The sequence below is a fragment of the Mytilus galloprovincialis genome, chromosome 11 (assembly GCF_965363235.1).
Source record: "Mytilus galloprovincialis chromosome 11, xbMytGall1.hap1.1, whole genome shotgun sequence".
Taxonomy (NCBI): domain Eukaryota; kingdom Metazoa; phylum Mollusca; class Bivalvia; order Mytilida; family Mytilidae; genus Mytilus; species Mytilus galloprovincialis.
In genome coordinates this window covers 20,567,643-20,592,636 of record NC_134848.1, presented here as the reverse complement: position 1 = coordinate 20,592,636, position 24,994 = coordinate 20,567,643, and the positions used below count along the sequence as shown (strand labels likewise).

Sequence of the window (24,994 nt, the reverse complement as noted above, 5' to 3'; positions counted from 1 at the left end):
ATTGAACTGAACCTCGTTTATAAATACCATTGCATCTGAATTGATACTGTTTTGTGAGTTACGATTTTGACAAATCTCTGGATAATTTTGTTTAATCAATTTATGCAAATCAGGGACATTTTCGGATTGAATTATGACATTGCTTATATCGATGCATAATTCCTAGTTTTGTTTTTCTGTTATTGTAACCAAACAATGATCTACATATAAGCATTAAATTTCTTCTGAAAATAAAATGATTAATTTGTATAAATATACCTTAAATATAATCCCTCATCTGATTGAAAAATATGGTACGATATGGTATTCTTTACTACAAGTTTCGTAAAATCGCATGTGTTTCTGTAATTGTTTAACAGGTGCACATTTCGCAATAGAGCTTACTACATGTAACAGAAAAACACGGACGGTATACTAGACACTCGTTTTGTATACTTTCATAAATATGAATGGCGAAGCTATGAAAATTTATAAATTCATTTGCAATGGTATCTTTAAGCGCGGTTTAATTCCTTATTTATATATAAATTGCAAAATTTTGAAGAAGATGCTTGTTCTTTCGTACGTTTATGTGCATTCTGATTATGATAATATATCAAGCCCCAATCACGATTCGACATAATGACGCTAAGTCTGTTGGAATTTGTTGGGAAATATGCGTGTTTTTTATAAGGAATTCGGTCATTTACCGTTGTTTATGTTGATGGTTTTAACGCTTCTACAAAAACAATGTAATCAGAATTAATTTATTTATAAAATTGATGCAGAAATGCAGAAACCATATGTTACAATTGTTGCTGTCGTTGTACAAACTATTGCATAATTTCAATTACTCTGCGCAAGGCCATAATCTTAGTACAGGTGTTCAGTTTTTATTGTGCTTTTATATGCAACTCGTTTCGATTGGATTTTAAAATTGGTTATTAAAACACAAGACGTTCGATTTGTCCGTAATATTAATAATATTGTTATTTTAATTTATTTCTTTGCATTGAAATTTCACATTGTTCACACTAATCTGTAATTTGTTAGTCACCAACACTAGAATCAAAGATGGCATTCTACTCAAATTATTGAGTTTAAAAATGCATTGAGAGTTCATTTATCTTATAAAGACCAACGAAATTCAAACTTTTTATACATCTAGTTCATACTGTTTCTTTCGCCAACATTGTATGAGTGTCTCTTTATCCGCATGCGATACATCGAAAGACTACTTTTAATCAATCACGCGCAAATAGGATATTAAAATAGTACATTTACTATAAAGCAACTAAATTTTCAATTGTATTTTTAAACGTGTCATATAGCATTTGTAATATAAAATTCACACGGAAATATTTTGGACTTTCTTATAACTATTTTGCGTCGTTATTTCACTTCTATATTTTTGAAACAAATGCTAGTTTCTAAAAGAAAAATCAACAAAGTAACAAACTAAAAATGCTTCTGCTTAAATCACTTCTAATATTTTATATGGTGTTTGAATTCAAAACGAAATCAATTCAAAACACAACAATGGACGAACAAGATGTTTTGTTTTTTAAGAATGAAGTCAAAACTCTCAAAGAAAGATTGGATAATTTAACAGAGACTGTACAAAAAGGTAAGTAATGAGTTTAAATATCAAGTGATCAAGTTAGGATCGGTGCTGAATTGTGGAAGAATTTCAAACTTGTTTTCATGATTGTTTCTGTTATGAAGAGTTTTTTTTAACTGGAATTATTTACTAAGCTTATAATACTTTTCTCCATGAAAATAACACGCCACAGCTATTTTATTAATGACCCGAATGACATCTTGATAGTTAGGTTTATGAATTTTAAACTAGACTGGTGTTATTATATGACAGAACTTTCTTGGTATACCTAATTATTGGAAGAATTTTATACACATACATGTAAGTAGTATACCTAAAACGACAAAGTTATTTTTCATTTACCTGTATATATTATTAAATAAACCGTTTTTTTTCAAAGTGATTATTTTCGAAGGGTTAAATATTTCGCAGTGGTGTCTTGCCATGGCTTTGTTTGGACTATTTGTTTGCTTTTAAGCCTTGAATGTTTGTCCCTAATACTTTATTACATGTAACTGTGCATATGCATTCAGATATCGCAGATCAAATTTTTTCGTTCATAATGTTTTAATTTACGTTTTTTGATTGAGTTAAGCCTGCCAATTGGTATTTTATCGTGTGTTTTTCTATGTTACGATGTTATGCTATTGTTTCAGAAAAAGGGAGAAGGTTTGGTACCATTAAAACGTTTAATCCCGCTGCAAATGTTTGCACCTGTCCTAAGTCAGGAATCTGATGTACAGTAGTTGTCGTTTGTTTATGTAATTTATACGTGTTTCTCGTTTCTCGTTTTTTATATAAGTTAGACCGTTGGTTTTCCCGTTTGAATGGTTTTACACTAGTAATTTTGGGGCCCTTTATAGCTTGTTGTTCGGTGTGAGTCAAGGCTCCGTGTTGAAGGCCGTACATTGACCTATAATGGTTTACTTTTATAAATTGTTATTTGGATGGAGAGTTGTCTCATTGGCACTCACACCACATCTTCCTATATCTATCTATGATCTTGAATTTATTTCAACAGATACAATGCAGTTTAGATTGATGACAATAACTTAACTTTATGAAAATGCATCTTTATCAAGCCATGATAACTGAAGCACTAATATACCGATGTTACCATTGAGACTGGCAATCTGCAGTGATCTTCGTAAAACAACTTGTTAAATTATTTTAACACCCGGCGACCTTTGACACAACCTTTCCACACTGCATCCGGGTATGCTATTTTCAAAAGTTTCTATCAAAACGTTTAATAATTGTCAAACATAATGGATTGACATTATTTTCATTTTGGGACAAACAATCGAATAAGATTCAGAAACGTGGGTCAATAGACTATGCTTGTGTTTTACTAAATTTATTTACATATATCATTTTGAAAGACTTAAAAATTATAACTGATTAGCATTGGTAATTTGATGCAATAAATGCAGAAGATGTAGTAAGATTTCAAATGTCCAAAGAACAAATATTATGAACTGCGAATCCAAAAAGATACAAATTTCAAGAGTAGATCTTCCTTTCATATATAGTAATTTATTGGATTTTTTTTCTTCATTTCGTTTGATAAACTCATTAAATCTTCACACAGATTATTTCGTAAATGACTTTGACAGACTGACGTCTCATACTTGAAATGATGTGCGAGTTAAGAGATAACTGTATTGTATCTAAAGCTTTAAGGACGTCCATCGGTAGTTTTACTGTCGCAAATTTAGTTTACTTGGCGACGCGTAGCGGAGACAGGTAAACGGGTATTTGCGACCGTAAAACTACCGATGGACATCCACAAAGCTTCAAATACAATAGTTATCTCTATTCTAATGCAAAACGAGTTCATAATTAAATTTCAATCATTATTTCAGTGTAAAAACCTCATTTAAGAAAATTCCGCGAAAAGATGTGATCTTCTTTGGTCCCTACACTAGATGACGTCATAGGTATGCTTCCGGCGTCAAACATAAACACCGGGCGTTTTCTGGCTTCTGTGTCGCTTGTAATTAGGAGATAACTGTATTGTATTTTAAGCTCCGACGGCATCAATTGGGGATTTGATGGTCGCAAATTAAGTTTACTGGCGACGCGTTAGCGGAGACAGTAAACGGGTATTTGTGACCATCAAATCCCTAATTGATGCCACCGGAGCTTAAAATACAATTTTGTTATCTCTATTCTAATGAAACTGACAGAAAACAACGTTAAACATGTATTTGAAATCTGTCATATGCCGTCTGCGCTTGCGCGTACGTCCCATAGCATCAATTGACAATTGATGCCATGTAAAAAAGTGACGTTATCAAATCAAAATGAACATTACAAACGTTGTTGCATTAGAATTGCTGGTCTGTGTTAAAGATCGCATTACGTCTTCAGATCAAGAACATCAATGCAGTATTTATTTGCTTTGCCTTTTGTCATGTGTATTGAATGATTTGTATCTATCTTTAATAATTCGTTTTAGTATATATTTAGATTAAATATAACATTAAACTGATCTATAAACTTTTTGTTACTTATAGTCGCCGTCACGTAAAATTGGCACCATGTTTTTTTGTCAAAATTTTCTTAAATATGGACCGCGTTTACTAAAGATCGTGTTTTTCAATTAGCGCAATCTAATATCATTCCAAAAATCAACTACTGTCCTACCTTTTATTGTGTTTGCACTGTATAATCCTGACCCTCACATAATCCAAGATTATTTTGTATGGTGGAATCCGACATTGTTTTTACCGGAAGTGTTGCCGTGGAGTTCCACGTGCTTTCCATTTTCTTGTGTCTCTCGGAGCTTTTAGTCATCTTTACGTAAAAAGCGCGGGAAATTGTATCATCAATGACAATGATATTACCGGAGAGTAACGAATGTTATGGAATAAGGGACCCTCATAGAAACCAAGATGGCGGTTATACAATGTAAATAATCTTGAAAAATGTGAAGGTCAGGATTATACAGTGAAAACACAATAAAAGGTAGGACAGTAGTGGATATTTGGACAGGATTTTACTTCCGCTAAATGAAAAACATCATCTTGAGTAAACGCGGCTGATATTTATTTTTTTTTTGACAAAAAACATGGTGCCAATTTTACATGACGGCGACTAGTATATATTTTGATATAACAGTGCATATCAACTTATGTATCGTTACTTTAGATGACTAGTATATATCTAGATATAGCTGATGTCATTACAGAGCTCCAGATAAGCTGCGTATTTGCGTGATCACGCAATAAAAATAATAAAAAACCCAATACAATTGCCCATTGCAGGGTTCAAAAACCCAATTAATTCAAAGGAAAACCCAATTATATGCCAAAACTATGAGATCTTAACGCTTTTACTTGCTATCGTTTGCGTTATTTACCCTTATCTGATTACAGTCGTAGCGTAAATCTATTTTATAATATTAATAATTGGAAATGTCCTATCGTTCAAAAATAGAGCCCTGCATCAAGTAGCTGAAATGGGTCCCTGTTGAAATTCTCCGTTGCTCAACAGGTACACGTGAATATGAAAATATTTCGATCTTCTCGGTGTTTATCCAATTAGCGTGTGTCATTTGTCATATTTTTTCGAATTGCTCGGGACTTATCATAACATACAATCATTATGATTTAAAACTAAAGTAAATGTCCACATGTTTTCATCTTTTTTCTTTTTGATAGATTTAATAGGGAAAGTTATGATAAAAACAAAACTCAGCTAGTGCGTTTATGAAGCATCCATCAAACGCACGTGCGTGTTGGCATACCTTAACAAGAACAGTGCTAGAAAGATAAACACGGGGTTACGTCAAAAACGAAATCAGTTGGAAAAAGTGAAAGGTATATCTCAAATCTGGGAACTACTTATTATTTTTTTTGAAAAAGTAGCTCTGGCAAATAGGTGAAAGTACTGGCAAAACTTTCTTACAGCACCTACATATCACATAAAAATCTAAACACTTAGCCGGCCCACGTCTATCCCAACTAAACTGTAGGGTGATCATATGGGATCTAGAAAGGTAATTAGTTACTGCCCAACTAGTGACACCAGCTGCAGTTTATATAAGTTGTGAGAAAATAAAAAACTGGAAGAACGTTTAAAACTGAACACAAATAAAATGTACAATGCTCGTCAGTGAATAAACTAAATAAAACAGCTAGCACATATTTAAGATGGAAAAACATCTAAGGTTGATATAATGTGATTATAACATGCCAGAATATTCAATATTGTGTTGATGAAAAAAACCAATACATAAAGGAGCTTAGTGGTTAAAAACACAATTTGATATTTGCTTGAGGGGTGAACTGAAATTGATAATGCAATTAAAAATCTTTATCACCCAATTACGTAAAAAAATGGTGGGTAAAAACCCCGATTTGTTAATTCTTATCTGGAACAATTACATTGGTGTATCGTAACTTTTGTTGACTAGTATACATTTAGATAGAACATAGAAAATATACTTATGTATCGTTACTTTTGTTAACTGTATACATTTAGATAGAACATAACAAATAAATTTATGTATCGCTACTTTTGTTGACTAGTATACATTTAGAAAGAACATAACAAATAAATGTATTTATCGTTACTTTTGTTGACTAGTATACATTTAGATAGAACATAACAAATAAATTTATGTATCGCTACTTTTGTTGACTAGTATACATTTAGATAGAACATAACAAATAAATTTATGTATCGCTACTTTTGTTGACTAGTATACATTTAGAAAGAACATAACAAATAAATGTATTTATCGTTACTTTTGTTGACTAGTATACATTTAGAAAGAACATAACAAATAAATTTATGTATCGCTACTTTTGTTGACTAGTATACATTTAGAAAGAACATAACAAATAAATTTATGTATCGCTACTTTTGTTGACTAGTATACATTTAGATAGAACATAACAAATAAATTTATGTATCGCTACTTTTGTTGACTAGTATACATTTAGATAGAACATAACAAATAAATTTATGTATCGCTACTTTTGTTGACTAATATACATTTAGATAGAACATAACAAATAGATTTATGTATCGTTACTTTTGTTGACTAGTATACATTTAGAAAGAACATAACAAATAAATGTATTTATCGTTACTTTTGTTGACTAGTATACATTTAGATAGAACATAACAAATAAATTTATGTATCGCTACTTTTGTTGACTAGTATACATTTAGATAGAACATAACAAATAAATTTATGTATCGCTACTTTTGTTGACTAGTATACATTTAGAAAGAACATAACAAATAAATGTATTTATCGTTACTTTTGTTGACTAGTATACATTTAGAAAGAACATAACAAATAAATTTATGTATCGCTACTTTTGTTGACTAGTATACATTTAGAAAGAACATAACAAATAAATGTATTTATCGTTACTTTTGTTGACTAGTATACATTTAGATAGAACATAACAAATAAATTTATGTATCGCTACTTTTGTTGACTAGTATACATTTAGAAAGAACATAACAAATAAATTTATGTATCGCTACTTTTGTTGACTAGTATACATTTAGAAAGAACATAACAAATAAATGTATTTATCGTTACTTTTGATGACTAGTATACATTTAAAAAGAACATAACAAATAAATTTATGTATCGCTACTTTTGTTGACTAGTATACATTTAGATAGAACATAACAAATAAATGTATTTATCGTTACTTTTGTTGACTAGTATACATTTAGAAAGAACATAACAAATAAATTTATGTATCGCTACTTTTGTTGACTAGTATACATTTAGAAAGAACATAACAAATAAATTTATGTATCGCTACTTTTGTTGACTAGTATACATTTAGATAGAACATAACAAATAAATTTATGTATCGCTACTTTTGTTGACTAGTATACATTTAGAAAGAACATAACAAATAAATGTATTTATCGTTACTTTTGTTGACTAGTATACATTTAGATAGAACATAACAAATTAATTTATGTATCGCTTCTTTTGTTGACTAGTATACATTTAGAAAGAACATAACAAATAAATGTATTTATCGTTACTTTTGTTGACTAGTATACATTTAGATAGAACATAACAAATAAATTTATGTATCGTTACTTTTGTTGACTAGTATACATTTAGATAGAACATAACAAATAAATTTATGTATCGCTACTTTTGTTGACTAGTATACATTTAGAAAGAACATAACAAATAAATTTATGTATCGTTACTTTTGTTGACTAGTATACATTTAGATAGAACATAACAAATAAATTTATGTATCGTTACTTTTGTTGACTAGTATACATTTAGAAAGAACATAACAAATAAATGTATTTATCGTTACTTTTGTTGACTAGTATACATTTAGATAGAACATAAGAAATACATATATGTATCGTTACTTTTGTTGACTAGTATACATTTAGATAGAACATAACAAATAAATTTATGTATCGCTACTTTTGTTGACTAGTATACATTTAGAAAGAACATAACAAATAAATTTATGTATCGCTACTTTTGTTGACTAGTATACATTTAGAAAGAACATAACAAATAAATGTATTTATCGTTACTTTTGTTGACTAGTATACATTTAGATAGAACATAACAAATAAATTTATGTATCGTTACTTTTGTTGACTAGTATACATTTAGAAAGAACATAACAAATAAATGTATTTATCGTTACTTTTGTTGACTAGTATACATTTAGATAGAACATAAGAAATACATATATGTATCGTTACTTTTGTTGACTAGTATACATTTAGATAGAACATAACAAATAAATTTATGTATCGCTACTTTTGTTGACTAGTATACATTTAGAAAGAACATAACAAGTAAATTTATGTATCGCTACTTTTGTTGACTAGTATACATTTAGAAAGAACATAACAAATAAATGTATTTATCGTTACTTTTGTTGACTAGTATACATTTAGATAGAACATAAGAAATACATATATGTATCGTTACTTTTGTTGACTAGTATACATTTAGATAGAACATAACAAATAAATTTATGTATCGCTACTTTTGTTGACTAGTATACATTTAGATAGAACATAACAAATAAATTTATGTATCGTTACTTTTGTTGACTAGTATACATTTAGATAGAACATAACAAATAAATTTATGTATCGCTACTTTTGTTAACTAGTATACATTTAGATAGAACATAACAAATAAATGTATTTATCGTTACTTTTGTTGACTAGTATACATTTAGATAGAACATAACAATTATACCTCACAGAAAAGATATGTGTTTTTAATTAAACAAGCTAGTTTCTATCCTACATTTTTAGATTTATTGAAGGCAAGCATAAATCATTTACTAGTTAACAAGCATGGCTCCCCGCACTGATGATAATGTATCAAAGTAAATTAAAACTAAATTACCGCCTGTGAAAATATATAAAAACGAATTACACAAATAAGCTGAAGTTTATATTCAGGAAATTACCATCATATACAAATATTTGTTCATTACAAATTTCACTGAGACTTTTGTTTATTGCTAAATAATTTACATTTTGTACGTTCATTTTAAAACAAAACAAAGAAAAACTACTAAATACTTGCATTTATATCACAATATTGATATTAAACTAACAAAATCTATTACTGTATATTCGATACATCTAATTTCCAGTGCATATGTGAACATTTACTCAGTTTCATATTTTTTTGTATTAATATGTTTGAATACAATTTTGAACAGATTCAAAACTAAATTCAGTTAATTTAAGAAAAGAACCAGAAGCAGTTCCAGTCCCATAAAAGTACAAAAATGTTAAACCTGTTCGATCATTAGAGAGCGATTATTAAAGCTTTCTGCGGCTCTGGTGGTATTTTTGCACGAACTAAATAAATAAACACTTGTCATCGGGACAAGGACGTGCATGCGGAAGAACCACAAAGCTTTGTAGCAATGACATTTTCGCGTAGAAGGGAAAATTATTGTTTCTCGATTTCGTTTTTCTTACGTAATTTTAGGATTACCCTACTCTTTCCATTTATTTATGCTTATTGCTTTTAACAAACTGGAGATTTAGATTTCTATCGAATAAGTGGCCTCAACACGAAGAAAATAATTTGCAATAACGATCAAAACACGAAACAAGTGAGACTTTACGAGAGTTTATTACTTTCGTTTTATGAAAGGAAATTGTTTAGGTGTTTGCAACAGAATTTACACTTGAAAGCAAATAAAGAAAGATTTGAAAATACTCGAAAGTGGTAAGTGCAAATAAAAGGAAATTGAGGGGAAATCTCAAAAAATTAAAACATTTCAAAGTTTCGAAATAATTGTGAAAGGGGACTGAAAAACAAACACTTTCGCTGCGAACTCAATTATCAAATATAAATCTTAAAAATAAAAAGAACAACTGAAATTCACCAAAAATAAAGAACCTTATGAAATTCCTCGCAAAGTCCAAACGACCAAACATTTTACTGAAATTGAATTATGGCAAACACATGTACTACAATTTCAGCTGATATGGAATTTAACAATTATTTACAAAAAATACCTGAAATTGATTTTTGTATAATTTCTCGTTATTTGATTTTATGTAATCAAGTCGCCGTTTCAAAGTCTGAATGCATCCTGGGTAATATTTTCAAAAGTGTACACAAAAACGTCGTGATTGGTTAGAAATGTCATAAACAATGAAAATTCAACCAATGACGTGACGTTATTTTCATTTTGGGGTACGGAAGAATGAAGTAACCCATGATACTTTAGGTTCTAAAAAAGCGAGTTAACTCGAAAATGAATTAAAAATATTTAAAGCGATATGCAAATCTTATTCATTATGAAATTTATAACTATCAAATATAAATCTTAAGAATGCATCAATAACCCAAGAGATAAAGAAGACCTTATAAGGTCCTTGCTATTTACAACAGATCGAAAAATACAGTAAAATGATTTATTGCTGGAATCGAGTTATGTCGCACTGCATTGTAATTTTTACTATTAGATATCAGCAATGATGATTGACGCACAATTCATTTACGTACATCTTGAAATAGTCCCTATGAATTCATAGCAAATTGAATTGATGGTAAAGGAATTTTTATGACACTTCTGTTCAAAGATCAGAAAAATAATTATATCAATGTGAATTAGTTAATATATCACGTGGTGTATTGATTTATATCGATACTGAACAACAGAATTAAAGTCAAAACTTCTATCATGTCTATGAAGATACATCTATTCATAACATTACAACACTTGTCAGAATACATATAACTAAAACGATCCTTTTTAAATCTCTGAAGGATAAGTTTTTTTGTGTTCTCTTATATCAAAATAATGATAATAGCTTAAATGTTACTATAACAAAAATAGTAGAAGATAAATTTGGCAGATACAAAAAAAAATACTAAATAAAAAATATCAGTCCAAAGTTAAAACGACAGTCAACCAGCATTACATAGAAAATATCAGTCCAAAGTTAACACGACAGTCAACCAACATTACATAAAAAATATCAGTCCAAAGTTAAATCGACAGTCAACCAACATTACATAAAAAATATCAGTCCAAAGTTAAAACGACAGTCAACCAGCATTACATAAAAAATATCAGTCCAAAGTTAAATCGACAGTCAACCAACATTACATAGAAAATATCAGACAACACAATCGCCCAAACCAAAACCGACAGCCCAAAGCATTAAAAATAACATGAGAATATCAGACAACAATATGCCAAAACGCAAAAACGACAGCCAAAGCACAACAGATTTAAATAGGAAATTTGAGAAAACGAACACCATTAAACTCCAAGCATGTAACACTAATTTAACCCATGATCTCTGAGATGGTAACAAGTTAGATATCCTCTAGTTGCCCCGATATACATTCAATCAATTTTAAATTTATATATCAGTCATTCTTTATGCAAACATTCGTCAGCTCTCATACCAAGGGCTATACATCCAATATACAATCAGAAACAGTATTTATTTTTCATACATTGACATTTTTGCTAATATAAAAAAGAAGATGTGGTATGATTGCCAATGAGACAACTATCCACAAAAGACCAAAATGACACAGACATTAACAACTATAGGTCACCGTACGGCCTTCAACAATGAGCAAAGCCCATACCGCATAGTCAGCTATAAAAGGCCCCGATAAGACAATGTAAAGCAATTCAAACGAGAAAACTAACAGCCTTATTTATGTAAAAAAATGATCGAAAAAACAAATATGTAACACATAAACAAACGACAACCACTGAATATACAGACTCCTGAAAGTATAGAAAAGACCAAATAACGAAATTCAAGCGGGTTGAGATCTAAAGAGCAGGAAACCGAGTCATGTTTTTACGGATTTATCAGACACCTTTCAGCATTGGTGTTGAAATACATTTGTCATATGTCTCGTTTTTGATTTAAGGAAATTTGACTTTGATATACTCTACGATATTACTGATCGGTTGACTTAGAGATTTACATATCGTAGCCGTATATAGACTTTGTCAATTATTGAATACCATATGTTGACTTGATCATTTCTTTTCTGTTACATTGTTGATGATTTACTGACATTTTACCCATATTTTACTGACGTTTTACCTATATTTCTCTCCGTTCATATCAATAACTTTAAAGTCAATTACAATGAAATAACAGTTGAGTACAGTAAAGTTATAGTACTTATAAATAACTCCAGACATCAATAATAATTTTGTATTTATTCAAATTAGTATATTAAAGCACGTTTTATTTTCTATTTGAAGGGTGTGATCAGTACAGTCTTAGTCTACAAAACAACGTTTACGTATGTAAGTAGTGTAAATAGAGTATCAATAGCTCATCTTCAGACCAGTTACCAACATAAGTACAATGTAGAGTACCGAACAGTCGAATGTATTATGGTAAAATCTGCCACTGAATGTAGGCTATCTCTAATAAGGGGCCTCGCTACTTCAAGTATACACTAAGTTGTGATTTTAAGCCCCGCATGCGACAGGTGCGTTAGACCCGGATCTTTATTGACCATGTTGACTAGGATTGCAATTTTTCTTGCTAAAATTTTTGGATTTATTTTTGCACTCCGGATTCCTCTGCCAATCAAACTAACCTCCACAAATAAAACCCAGGAGACTCGAATCGAAAAAAAAAATTAAAGTACGAAGTTAAAGAGCATTGAGGACCAAACTATAGTATCAATATTTGTTGGAGATATCTTGAATGTTGGAACTTTGAGATCGTGATTTAGAGTTTATCTGGCAGACAAATATAAATGTTGATGCTTACTTAAGCATATACAATATTTTATTCTTATATACCACTTCCTCACGATTTTCTTTGAATATTAAAAAGGTTACGAATATAATGTTGATAAGAATTTACGATGTTTACTAATGTTAGATCTATATCAACAATCTACAAGATTTAATAATTGAACGTCTACTAAACTCTACATTTAAATGATATTATAACCGACTGAATGCTGATATAACTACACCGAGGCACGCTTTGTTAGGATAACAAAGAAAACCATTTGTAGAAGTTTTTATATCGTTTTTTTATTCAATTTAAGATTGTCACAATACAGAATTCGAAAGGAAATGTATATACTGGATTAACATTAAAAAATCAAATTAATTGGAATCAATAAAAATCTGAATGAAAGACTCGTTCTAGACAATTTACATCGTTTTTTTTTTAGAAACCGTTGCCATAACAATTGCTTAATAAGTACAGCAAAATTCTTGTTTTACTTGATGTACAAATTACTAAATGCTATAAATCAAGTTTCATATTTCCGAATGAAAAATGTGTTTTAATTCTGTTCAGAATATCTCTAAGTGATTATGAGATCGCCCTCCTACGGTTGATGGATATCTGAAGACCGATTCAACGATTAGTAGAAAACATTGTATATAAAAATAATTAAGAAATATGTATATCTAGAAAAATATGTTTTCTCATAATTCTGCTAGGCAGATTTTATTTGAAGAAAGATAAAAAAGAGAAAATAGGGTGATAAACAGCTGTTTACTGTCCGGGGGCAAATATTACAAAATATTACATGCAGGTTCGGGACGATAGTGTCACAGCTACATAATATATTGGTTTAAAGGCTTTAGGTTGACTATGTCGGAATCAATTGCAAAAACACACGTCATCCCGCACTTATATTTTTTGTTGTATGATTTAATATTAAATTTTATGAATAATATGAGTTAGCGCTTATTCCAAAAAGTAAACACTTAGTGATTATTAAAGATTATTATCGAATGCAACTTATCGAATTTGTGCATGAAACGAACATCAAAGTACAACATCGTGTAAAAGTTCAGCTGTATTTCATCGATTTGTGGACGTTAGTTGTTTTAAACATAAAAATACGAAGATGTGGTATGAATGTCAATGAAACAGCTCTTTTTGTGTTTGTTTAACTTTTGATAATACAATTTATTTTGTTTTTGTTATATAAGATGATTGTGTTCCAAAAGAAGTTCTTCAAATCTCAAGTTTTATGGAAACGGTTTCCGTTACAGTTACTTACTAAGTGCATGTGGTTTTGCTTCTGACTTAAACGATAAATTACCAGTAATAACGTTTTCTTTTATCTAATTATTTAATTTATTTATATATATGAGAAGTTTGTAATTTAAGCGAAAGAATTGCTAATAAATAGACGAGACTTTACAGTCTAAGAGTTCGTATTTTAATAGTAATTGATTACTTTATTACATGATTCATTACATCTTTAATTACATTAAATACATCATTAATTCAGTAGTAATCATCATATGGGGATGTAAGTCTGCAGAGAAGAAGATAAACTTGGAAACATTCAGCAGACACATAAAACAACGTGAGATCAAGACATCATAAACTATAAGCTCCTATGTCCATCAAAAGGGTGGTCAAGAGAAAATATACTGACTGGTTTATAATTAATGTCTAATGACTACTTCCCGCGATACTTGACCTTGTCTGATAATTATTTCAAACTGCACAGGAGCAATCAAAATGAGTGAATATTATCACTGGGTTATTGGGGTTAAGAAACATCAGTTATGGAAATGAAAATAAAGCATTGTTGGTATTCGGATAAATCTGAATGTCCTCAGCAATCTTATATGTAAACAGTATAATTATCCAGTTGAACGTTCATTATTGCGTTGAGAGTTGACATAGATTTAAGTAAGCTTCAGTATAAGTCATTCTTTCTTACTATACGTAAGAATTGCCGAAGTTCTAGAGCACGTTGATGCCTTTTAAAAACGGAGTGTCTATTCGTCCGGCTAGCCGACGAATAGTTAAAAATCTCTATACGTTCGACCATCCGTTTGCGCATGCGCAAATCTTCAAAATCAATCAAAGTGTCATGTGACGCGGAAAGTGTCCCGGATGAGGTGTCGGATAACAAACGCGCGTATGCAATGGACGTCTTGAGAATCGGAGAGGCATGATTTATATTTATAAAAGATGTCATAAAGAAAGCAAGAGAGAATGTGATTTGCTTTTAACGAAATTCTATAGGAGTGATTCAAGAACAATAGCGTATACATGTTTAATGTGAGGATTAAGCCTCAAATCAAAGTGAAATTGATGATTTCATGATCCCCAATTTACCTTATGGAGGCAAAACGAATTCGGAAAAAAATACTATATTAAACTTGCTTGGATGCATTATTTTTCAGTTATACTACAACGAAGATCTATCAACATGCACTGATATGCCTGGACTGGGAATATGACACCAGGGTTGGGGTATCCCCCCTTTTTTCTGTTGTATCATATATACATTTTTTTTCTCTAAACAAATCTATCGAAAACACAATCCTACTTTTGGGGACAGGTCACACGTGCCTACCTTTTTCTCTGATTTCCTATGAATTAAAATTCTCAGAACAATTTAAATGAAGAATCGTGCATAATCATTTGAGAACCTCACTATAACCAAACTTCACAACAATACATTTAGGATCATTTAGAATCGTAGATGTTTAATGAAGTCAATAATCATTTGCCAGAATATTTACCTTACAAGAAATTCATAGGCAGAACAACAAAAGAGAGAATAATGTTTGTCTCCCCCTACACCCCTCCCCAAATTCCTTTACAAAAATCTGAATCAATGTAAAGTTTGATGTTTTTTTTTTATTAGAATGAGTTCTTTTTCATAAAACGATGATAAACAATATATTCTAAAACTACTCATGCTTGATCTATCTCCTTCAAAACACGATATTATATCTTCATCATTATATTTTTGGCCGGACAAATAGACATTTTTGACTATTTAGGGACTGCCTTTTAGTTGAAAATGACGCTAAATAAGTGTAATGCGTCACGTAGAGGCCCATTTTCTTTTACTAACAGTCTCCAAGAACGTACAGTTGTACAGGTGTTCCATTTTAAATCTTTTAAAAGAAGTTAAACCCACATAAATTAACACTTGATGATTTTTGATATAAAATATTATTATAAACTTCAATGGTATTTTTAACCGTGGTGGAACCAACTCTACATGCAGGACCTGTCTGTGTCCACTTACTACAAATAACTATTCAATGCACGAGTCGGTGAGTTATTGCATGAGGTATCGTCTTTATGTTATGTTTTATATAATTTTAATTTTGGATGTAACCCGTCATCCGATTGGTTGACAGTGTTTTGTCTATCAGCTCATAGACATAATTCTGTCATGTGACCATGAAATCATCAACGTTTTTTTCATGATTTACTCCGGTTTGAAATGCAATTTCAAATTAAATTATAAGGAATGACTGTAACATATTTTTGTCTGTCTATTCGAAATAACATAAACAATGTGTTGCACTCTCAAAATAACCCACTACGCGGGTTATTCAGTGTGCACCACATTTTTGATGTTATTTCTTCATAGACAGAAACAATATTACAGTCATTCCTTATGTATAAAAGGATACGCATTTGTAGCATACGACCCAAAGACACGTGATAGAAATAATACATCAAACCCTTAAGATCCTTTACTAAAACCACAGTTTAATAATAATTGAAGACGCTTCTTTCTACGGTAGCGAAACTGTCTAATTACAATTAACAATATATAGTGACCGAACATTATTGATCTGTAACCCTAACTTATTTTGCATTAAATAAATGGATATCTATCGGTGTATATTCATTTACACAGATTCCCGAGGATGAATTATTTTGCTGAAGAGATATTGTACGAAACAATTTCACTTGTAATTTGAAATGCACATCCAGCGTGGATACATTATTCTGCTTTATTATATATAGATGACGAATAGTCTTTTTCATCTAAATCAAATTTATAATTACTATTTCATTAATCAGTTCTAGTATAAACAAACAGAGACGTGAAAAAACGCAAATACGACAGCAACCCAAGGATACGAAGATTGTTATAGAAGAGAAAACATCTTGAATGTAAAAAGATGTACAATTTTATTTTGAAGGCATTCTCTTTATTGCAATTGTACAACCTATTGATATAAATGTAACAGATACAGACTGTAATGGTATATAACTCTTGGCGAAACATATTACATGTTACTACTAAATGGCCTAAAGAAAATACATTTAAGATCTATTTCGACAAAGAGTGAGACAAAATTAGAACCAATTTAGATTTCTCGCGAGCGATTTAAAAAAAATCGTTCCACAGCGTGGTACACGGCAATTAAAAATACAAATCGACTTCTCGTTATTGTTTATATTATGATTAAATACCATCTTTGTTAGCAACACGCCAACCGAACGTTTTGTCAGTGTCACGCCAACCGAACGTTTTGTCAGTGTCACGCCAACCGGACGTTTTGTCAGCCGTATACTGTAGAGGAAGACGTATAGATACAATAAAAAATAAAAATAACATGAATAACGTTAATGTTTGTGTCACGATAGTTTCGTATTAGACATTGAAAGTTTCGGAGACGGCTACCTACATTCTTATGACTATATGATGGATAAATCCACAATCTATAATCATTGACTTGTTAAGTGTCATTTAAAGGGGTCACGTGGGGTTTTCATTTCATTTTGTATTTTTCTTTTTTCGTTTATTTTTATTGTTTTGTTCATAACCCTAGTATGTTCTTTACACTTTAGCAGTCCTTTATTCTGTATCCTATTATCTTCAATCAATCTCCAAGCCATTTTCTCTATTGTTCTCTATTATGACCCCAATTAATGATTACTCACATATTTCAGTACTTCCTAACTTAAGTAAGTCAATATATCTCTTTTCAAATTGTTAAAGGACTGGCAAAGAGTTGACATTTTCAATATTTTATTTTATGTCAAATATTTTGTTTCCGTTGAGATAAACATGAAAATTATTAATGCCAATTTGATCTCGCCTTGACTATATCTATACTATTCGCCACTGAACGTTGTACATTACACAATAAATCAATTGATTTCAAATTGATATCTGTTTACAGCATATATAATATACTTAAAGGATATATGATGCAATTTCCAACCTGATAACAAATCGAAGAAGCTTTCAAATATTTATTATTCTTTACTATACCATAACATCATTACCGATAATTTCTATTGGAAACTAATGTGCCGTTTTGTTAATAAGCTTCCATGTTTGAGCATGCTCCGTTGAGCTTGACCTTGTTTGCGCATGCTCCGTTGAGCTTGACCTTCCCTATCATTTGTCTTACAATGTCTCCCTGTGATTTTCCAAAGCATGAAGTTATTTCTATATATGTATTATGAATAACCCAGCTTCTAAATTACAATAAATCTATAGAAGCACTCAGCGGGGGAAATTATAACGGAGGTCTTTATATTATTGACAATGCAACGGAATAAATTTCACGGAAACAAACCTTTTCACCTCCGTATATGTAATCAATTATAGAAACTTAAAATTTGTATGAATGGTATACATAAAAATGTGAAATGACAAATTTCAAGTACAAATTGATTGTGCGTTGAATAAAAAAGATTTCATAGATCATTTTGAAGTGTTTTTCAATAAAAAATGTTATAATAATATATTATTTAAAGGTATGGAAAATAAAGATATGAGTCCATATGATATTGTTTCTCATACATGTAGGAAGGTGGTCTCTATTTTTTTTTTTAAAGAAGAAATGATCGTTTCACTTAGATACACATTGTATGCAAATTTGAGAAATAAATATTGCAACATTTTCTACGAACAACTACCTATCATTCCCATTAAAGGGCCTAAGGAGAGCAGTGCAATTTACAACAAACGTTAACTTTACGAAAATATTCTTGCAAATTTAAAAGAAACATTTTATGTCCAGTACTGTTATTCCATAAGCAGCATAAACTCAGCTTCATATCACGTGTGAAAGGGGTTGTGATCTGAAAGATCAGCATGTCAAAAGAGTTGTGATGTGAAAAGTCAACATGTCCAGTGAGTTGTGATCTGAAAGATCAGCATGTCCATTGAGTTGTGATGTGAAAAGTCAACATGTCCAGTGAGTTGTGATCTTAAAGGTCAACATGTCAGTGAGTTGTGATCTTAAAGGTCAACATGTACAGTGAGTTGTGATCTGAAAGATCAGCATGTCCAGTGAGTTGTGATGTGAAAAGTCAACATGTCCAGTGAGTTGTGATCTTAAAGGTCAACATGTCCAGTGAGTTGTGATCTTAAAGGTCAACATGTCCAGTGAGTTGTGATTTTAAAGGTCAACATGTCCAGTGAGTTGTGATATGAAAGATCAGCATGTCTAGTGAGTTGTGATGTGAAAAGTCAACATGTCCAGTGAGTTGTGATTTTAAAGGTCAACATGTCCAGTGAGTTGTGATCTTAAAGGTCAACATGTCCAGTGAGTTGTGATTTTAAAGGTCAACATGTCCAGTGAGTTTGACCTAAAGGGTCAACATGTCTAGTGAGTTGTGATCTAAAAGGTTAACATGTCCAGTGTGTTGTGATCTAAAAGGTCAACATGTCCAGTGAGTTGTGATGTGAAAGGTCAACATGATGTCCAGTGTGTTGTGATCTTAAAGGTCAACATGTCCAGTGAGTTTGACCTAAAGGGTCAACATGTCCAGTGAGTTGTGATCTAAAGGTTAACATGTCCAGTGTGTTCTGATCTAAAGGTCAACATGTCCAGTGAGTTGTGATCTGAGAGGTTAACATGTCCAGTGAGTTGTGATGTGAAAGGTCAACATGTCCGGTGTGTTGTGATCTGAAAGATCAAAATGTCCAGTGAGTTTGATCTGAAAGGTCAACATGTCCAGTAGGTTATCTTTTTTTTAAAATTTTTATCCCCATTGGAGAAACATAAAAAGTTTATGTCTAATGCTTAGTCCGTTTCTGTGTGTGTTACATTTTAATGTTGTGTTGTTGTTCTCCTCTTATATTTAATGCGTTTCTCTCAGTTTTGGTTTGTTACCCCCGATTTCGTTTTTTGTCCATAGATTTGAAAGACTGTTGCCTTTGTTAACATTGTAAAGAACAAACTAGAAAAACTATATATAGAAATGGTAAATGTTTAAAATATGACAAAGATTTTTTGTTTGAACATATTGATTGAAGCCTGCTAATGTATACATTTTTTTGTTTAAATCATGAATCATTACGAGAAAAAGTAACAATATGAATATATTAAGTCATTTATAAAGAGGTCTTAGTACGACATTTGACGTGATCATCTATATAAAAAAAAGTTGAAAACATGAAACCTTGTTCAAGTTTGTCCTTTGCTATCGACCTTTGCTAAGAAAGAGTCGAAGTAGAACCTTGAATTACTATAACATAAGTTTTGTCAGACTTCCAATCGTCTCTTTGGAAATATTCATCTGCTCTGTATTTGGAAACTTTGAACACAAGTCGTCTCTCTTTGACAATTGAAAAATTTGGTACTAAACAGGGCACAATGGGCTGCAGCCCACGCCAAGTTGATAAAGGTGATATTTAAGCGTTTTAAGGATGTTCACTTCTCTTTTTAAGGATAATAGACTAGTAAAAGACTGTTCAAATTGATAGAACAAATCAAAATGTAGAAAAAAATAACTGGTTCATATCTTTGAGACGTTGTTTAAAAAACATAATCATTTGATAATTTGGCGGTAAATTATTCTCCCTAGATGTGTCACACATTTACACCTAATTTTTTTCAAAAGCTACGTAAAAAAATAACAAGGATTTTATAAGAATTTAGAAATAAGAATTTTTAAATTATAAGTAATAATTTAATGAACAGACAATTAGGGGTTGGCGAGCAAAATTTTAATTGAATTGACAATGATAACTAGATCGTTGCTAATATCTCCGAATATCTAGCAAAGTAAAAGTACCGAACATCTTTAACCCAATATTTCTAGATTTTATTGTACACTCTGACAGTTTACACTGTTACAAACAGTTGACCGTTGATAACCAAACTTTCAGGAATATGATTGAATGAATTTGCAGATTCAGCTTGATCTTCATTTGCGATAAAAATACATCATGTCACTCCTAAGGGAGACAAGTCGTACACATTGAACTCTAATTACAGGGTCAATTACGGAATTTGTAAATAGACTGTTCCGGATACTTTTTTTTCAGATAACACTGTATTGGTTGTGTAGGTGGAATAAACGTTAAAAAAAATCATAAACCTTTATAAATCTACTATTCCTCTTCGGTTAACATTTACAATGAGAAATAACATTAACGATAGTCAGTTTTATTTTCATTTTATTGCTTTAAACGTTGTTCATTATTGCATTTGTTTACATGCAGAAACGATTAACAAGAACGATAATAGCCATTGATATGTATTGACTGAAGTGCATCGCGTGCACATGTATGTATTACAATTGAAAGGTAATGTCTAACGTGAAATTAAATAAACACTTTAACTGTCAGTTTGAAATATGTTACTGATAATTGCTACAATCTTTATTTTCAATTTATAGTCGAAAGTTAATTATCAAGATAAGTTATTAACTATAAATAAGTTAATATAGTAGACACGTATCTGGTAACTCATTTAAAAATTTCTACAAGATGCATATTTCAAACAAATTTACTAATTGTATAAATGCCTGCCGAGAAATTCTGTCAGTGAGTTAAATCTCTAAAATAAAACCCCAAAAAACATCTTTCAATTGTATTTTTCAACATGGTGTATAATCAGAATTTGTTTTATTTGCATTATATCAAGTTGTATTTACTGTATTGTTGTTTTTACATTGCTCATTAACTTTTTTCATCCAAGAAGATTTTTATGTATTTACATTTATTCGAAGCCTAAATCCCTTTGTTAGTAGAACTAATGAAAAAACATCAGTTTGTATATTCAGGATTGCAGCTCTGACCAGAACCGTGTATTATATTTCAACCTCTGCAATCATCCCAATCAAATATTATGTGTCTGCTCAAAAAGAGTAACATCCTGCTTGTCTTACTTTCTGAATCTTTGAGATATTCTTCTGTGGAGAACTGGTATTGTCCCGAAGTGATAGGTATAGGAAAACATAATAAATAAGGACATATAGCTTTGATTGACCCCTGTCGAACGACACAAACACGCACTTTCCATTTAACTTTTATTTGAGACAGCAAAATCATTCATTGACTTTATTTGAGACAGCAAAATCATTAATTGAATTTTTATACACCAATTAAAAAAATACAATTGAAATGCATTTGAAATAAGTTGCTACTTTATTCGTAACACAGCTACAGTTTTGTAGCTTGAATAAAACAGGCTAAAAATGTTTAATCTATAATCAATGATATCTTTTCACGCAATGTATATGTTTCACCAAATGTTTTATCATATAGTACAGTTAAAATGGTCTACGCACCGCCGACTTAACGGCGTAGATGTTAGCAACTATAGGATCCTATACGACCTTCAATAATAAATAAACAACCATATATTACATAACAATCTCGCAAGGGCCTCATATATGACAAAATGTAAAAAAAATCAAACGTGAAAACCAAAGAACTGATTTATGTACATTTTCATGATATAGAACACGTTATACATAGCTAGAACGATACAGCCTTTTGACCACATTGTGTGACCTAAAATGGAAAAAGTTTAATATATATAAGAAAAAAACAGAATTGTTACCTGTACGCTTTATTGATTTTATCCTTAATGAACTATCAATGGTATTTTAAAACGCGGTGTACCAGAGAAAAAGTAGTAAATCTTCACTTGATTTCTGTTAACAGATGTTTGATATTTAAATTATTGAATATGTAATATGGTTTCAAGTAGCTTTGAATAATAGAAACACATTTAAAACCCAGAACAAAATTTAGTGAAAATATTTTAAATTGCCAACATGTGACAGATTTTTTATCAGATTATCACATTTTTTATACGAGGTATACAAATGTAAACAAGTTTTACGTGGCGTGAGATATGGAAGACAGGTGAATTTATAAGTACGTCAGGGTCGGTGGGTTCGACTACATACCCAAGAATTAATTATAAAGCATATAACACAGCAATAACCTTGATTGGTGTAGTTATAGTTTTCTGATTGAAAACACAGAAATAGTTTTCTTTACTTAGAACAATAATTGTAAGTTCAAAGGTTATTAATACAGACACTGGTCGCCTATTTATTCAAATCACACGTGCACTCCGGTATCCTGCAATCAAAAATAATAACTATCTATGCATTAACGTTACGAAATAGAGGTTATAACTCGACGCCAACAAATAATAGATATTCGTGCACTAAAATAAGAAAGAAAAGTTTCATAAAATGGCCAATTAAAGCCACACGTCGAATAAAACAGTCATCATCATGAACAAGTCAAAAACGGAAGGAAAGGACAAAAGGGCTCAGCAAAACTAACAATTGAGCTCCACAAAAACCGGAAGCGTATACTCAGGTACTCTTTATCAAATAAACATGCTATCGTGCAAAATATGTTTGTACTACTTGTCGCTGGACTTTATAGCGCGAATTTCAGATGTTAATTTTAACAAATAATTAACAAGCACACACCAGTCGATTACTTAGACCTACATGAAAGTAACATAGTAAATTGGATTACATTAATGCACATGAAAACCATGACTGCAAAAACAATTAAAGCTGTGTGATAAATTGTACTTCTGTCTGTTAACATGTCAATTTCTTATAACATTTTATTTTTGCAGATAAATAATGCACGAAGGATGGCAATAACTCTTATTATATTTATTTTGTAAAAAAGAAACGATTACGAAATTATTACATATAGTCATATGAGATACTTAAATCAAACCAGATGCTGTTATTCTAAATCTAGTTTACATCTTGCAGGAAATATTTATCTACTAATGAGATTAGTAATATTTGATTTTATTCTTTTGTTATTTTTTTTAATATGTTTGCATATAGTTGTTTATTAAATCTTTTAATAGAGGAAATAAAGAAAAGAATGCATGCCTGCTGTTTGCACATGTTATGCTCTTACAAATTATACATGTTATAGTAGTTACACGGAAGCTGGCGATGTAATAATTCAATTGAAATTTTGAATTAATGCGTTCTGTTATTTAGTAATTTCATCAATTTTACTTTATTAATTATATTTAAAAGGTTTAAATGAAAGTGTTCATGGTTGGTTATTATATTTGTTAGTAATTCGTATTGTTAGTTAAGTTTGTAAATATTGATACTTAACATCCAGCATTAGTGTTATAAATGAAAGACTTCAATAATTGATAAAAAAATCACAATTGCTTGTTTCAGTATCTAAATAAATTCGGTAATCTTATTGCACAAGCATAAAACTGAAAAGAACATTATTACGTCATCGGTTTGGGTTTAATCTAATGACAAAAATTAGTTTTATTGTTGATTCAATGCAAATTTCCATGACAATGAAGCAATCAAAGATTGGCAGAATATAACCACTGACATGTCAATTATTCGGGTCGACTCAATGGAGGATATCAAATTAGTTAAAACGACTGTCATACAAGTGAGAGGTTCAGATAAATGTAGCCATAAAACCAGGTTTAATCCATAATCTTCTACTCAAGACAATGCCTGTGCCAAGTCAGGAATATGACAATTATTGTCCATTCGTTTGATGTGTTTGAGCTTTTGATTTTGCCATTTTGAATTTACGCCCAATCCAAATGCATTATTCTTGACCAATTGTTGCGCTCATAACTCTTTTCAGTGGGGAAGTAAAAACACGGTAGCGTCTAGAGTTTACAAACTTGATGAAGCAGGAAACGAAAATATACGTTGACATTCTAACATGTGTACAAGAAACATACACAGGAACTTCTATTAGTTGATTAAGAACATTTCAACTGTCACTAAATATCGTCGTATGTTTTGTGGGTAACGACTTGTAGCACAATCAGCACATGACAATTGTTTACCTACATTTTCTACATTTACATGTGATCATGTTATTGGCGCATTTTGCGTGGATGCAGTCAGTTACGACTGCAACCAATGAAACTCATTACC

General features: G+C 30.8%; 1 protein-coding gene across 2 annotated transcripts in view; it reads right to left on the bottom strand.

Annotated features, from left to right (window-relative positions):
- Positions 1 to 24,994, bottom strand: part of LOC143051848 (atrial natriuretic peptide receptor 1-like) — a 375,823-nt gene that overhangs the window by 258,196 nt on the left and 92,633 nt on the right. The window lies entirely within an intron of this gene.